Raw genomic sequence first — 3,502 nt, forward strand, 5'->3', positions numbered from 1 at the left:
ACAAACGAAGGCAAAATTACCTGATGTTAGCATTGGGCGATACTGTATCTGTATCGAAAAAATCGATACTTTTGGGCCGATACATCGATATTTTGGATCGATACTGAGCGTCCCGATACCGGCCAGTATCGATGCTAAAACGCCGATATTTGTATCGATACCTTTATAGTAAAAGCTAGAGAAACTAAAATACTTATCCTAATTAATAACCTTACTTATCCTAATGCGATGTCCGTTAAGATTTCACCTGTATAACAAACTCGGTCCATGGCTGTTCGCCTCCAATTTCTCGAATGTCCCACACTTTCCAGGACTTGCTCCATTAAATGGAGTCCATTTGGTCTAACCGTCGAGCACGCTGCGTACCTCTGCGCCTGGTACCAACCGAATTCGAGGCAAACATCATTTTTACGGGATTGTTTTCCGGCATTCTCACAACATGTCCCGCCCATTGTACCCTTCCAGCCTCAGCAACTTTCTAAATACTGGGTTCGCCGAAAAGCTGCGCCAGCTTGTGATTCATGTTTTTCCTCCATACACCGTATACTCACATACACCACAAAAGATGATCCTAAGCACACAACGTCCAAAAGTGGCCATGGCCGCTGCAGCGCTTTCAAGGTGAGGTGCATTTATCTGCTGCAGTTGTTATCCGACGTCATCAACGACCCGAAGTATACAAACTCGTTCACCACCTCGAACTTTTAGAAATTAAAATAAGAGGTGAACCTAATTAAAAGTACGGGGTCTAATTTTTTTCGATAAATAAACTAATTCTGCAAAAATAGATGCTCTCCTAGTTCCAGTCTTAAATCAAATGTTAAGTAAAACTTTAATTTCAATTTGAAATCCAATTTCAAGTCGGATTTCTTGGGCGATGTAAAAAATCAAATTCAATTTCAAATCCTATTTCAAGTCCAATTCGAAGTTCCATTTTAAGTCCGATTTAACTCCAATTTCTGGAAAAGTTGTAAGTATAATTTCTAGTCAAATTTTACATCCAATTCAAGGTTAGTTTCAAGTAAAATTTTAAGTTCTCTATTGTGTCCTATTTCAAGTTCAATTTCATGTCTCATTATAAGTTCTATTTCATGTGTAATTGCAAGTCCAATTTATATATGTTTTCTAGTCTGAATTGGTCCAAACTTAAGTTTAACTTCGCGTCCAATTTTAAGTGTAATTGGAGTCCAAATTCAAGTTACACTTTTAGTTTAATTTTAAGTTCAATTTAAAGTCTTAAAGTCCAGTTCAAATTTAAGTTGAAATTGATTCAAACTGAAGTCCAATATCATTTGATCATCAATATCAATTTGAAGTTCTATTTTAAGTATAATGCCATGCTTAATTCTAAGTTAAATTTCAGTTCCCGTTTCAAGTTCAATATCAAGTTTAATTTCAGGTTCAATTTTAAGTAAAATTTCAAGTGCAATTCCAGCTCCGATTTTAAAATTAATTTCAAATGCGATCAATAAGACAACTCGCAAGTTGCTGAGAACTATGCGCACTGGCTGAGTGAAGCTTTGCTTTCCTCGATGGAGCTAGCTGTCTTGGCACTCGAAGATGGATGTGGTTGGATACGCTAGGCCGTCAACCGCGTTGTTAAGTGAAGAAACGCTGTGTGCATGGAGTGACTTTTGACGGAGATGAACTGGAAGGGGTTGATGAATTCATAAATTAGGGATCTCTGGCAACCGCCGTCAATAATACGAGTAAGCAGATTCAACGACGCATTCTAGTTATATCAGGTCTACTGTTCCCTTCGTAAGTGATTTCGATCAAGAAGCATAAACGCACGCAGTACGCAAAATATAAGTGCATTTGCCATATTTGAACGCAAGGTGTTGGTAACTGGAAGCAGAGAGCGGCCCAGGCGTATAAACCCCGAGCTGCAGGCATTACTTTGAAAGATTCCCATCGTACACCTGCCGGCTGGCATGCTGCCCGAATGCACCATCGGCACCAGGTTGAAACTGACTTGCGAGTTCTTGATATTGCACAATCCACAATTAAGGGCCATCGGGGCATTGTTGCCTGTTGGTAAAGTTATGATAAAGCAATAAATGTTTTTCTGGAACTTGACAGATTTCTTGGCGGCTTTTGCACTGGTTTTCGGTGCAATTTCCATGATAGTTAAGATTGGCTAACTTCTCAGTAGCTCGCTATAGCGTTCATACTAGAAAGCATTTGGCTCCACAACACGAACGAGCACGAGGCACCTCGGTTAAATTACAATTCTCCAACCATCCCTCAATACAATCCGCATGTCGCACGGATCATTAATAAAAGGGGCAGTTTGGTCATCGCTGATCTGAAGTCTCCAAAACACTTGTAGAGCAAAGTGTTTAATTTGGTTATCTGTATGGTTGTAGAGGTACCCCAGTAAACCATTTGGTTTGTATATCTCGATTGCAACTGAGATATACGAAATCATATCTGAACGAAAAAGTTATATTTCACGCCATATAAGAACATATATGTACCAAAGTGGAGGCGATTTACGTGCAAAAATTTTGTCAATTATTTGTAATTCTATTTTGCGTAGTTTTTATAACACGCAACTAAATACTCCTGAATATATGATTAAGATATAATCAAATATTGCAATCGTCTATACTGCTTTATAATTCACAGTCATGAATTGTATATGAAGACACGCACGACTGCAAGACAACTTATTGTTCACTTCGATTTGACATACTCTAATCATTATACAATTCCAATGTGAAATTGACATGAAAACGATTTAATGTGAACTTTCTATTACGATTTTGTGTTATCTGGGACATTCTCACGGTCATCATATTTGTCCAGCTTTGTATGGCTTGTACCTTCTGTAGCGTAAACAGAAGTGGAAGAGGGTTAAATTAGTTGGTTTGTCGAATCTAAATCTTCATCCGCATGTTTGGGCAGAAAATGTTCTGATTTTTTAGTTCAACCGATATGGTCACCTCGTTTAATATTCACAAGTTCCACTTCTAGCATTTTTGTCTGTAAGGTTGCTGAGTGGTCGATTTCTGGCCGACCCGGCCGGTTTTTCACTTGCAAAGCCGGTGACCGGTCAATCTGGCAAAAAGTCGGTTTACTGACTTAAGAAAACGGATTTGTATTTTTTGTCCGATTTTTAATTTTTTTTGTTATTTCCATCATTCCGCTAGATTGTCTAATAAATGTATTAGCAATCCTGAGCAATTCGTTGCAGTTTCCGGTCGAAAGAGTTTAAAACCGCAGGTCTGACCAGTCCGACATCAGCTATTATTTCGTTCCTAACGAGATTTCGTATGAGTAGGAAAGAGAATCAACAGCAGTAAAAGCACACGCATATAATTTTCTAAAAATTAAGCTAAATAATAAACAAAAGTATGATTTTCGTTGTGGTTGCGTGTACCCCGCCAGTGTATCGATACCGATATCGATACCACTGGTATCGATGCTTGCCACCCGATATTTCAGCCGGATCGATACTTTAAAAAAATTTGAATCGATATTCGAATATCGATGCTTC

Source organism: Sabethes cyaneus, chromosome 2, assembly GCF_943734655.1.
Source record: "Sabethes cyaneus chromosome 2, idSabCyanKW18_F2, whole genome shotgun sequence".
NCBI lineage: Eukaryota > Metazoa > Arthropoda > Insecta > Diptera > Culicidae > Sabethes > Sabethes cyaneus.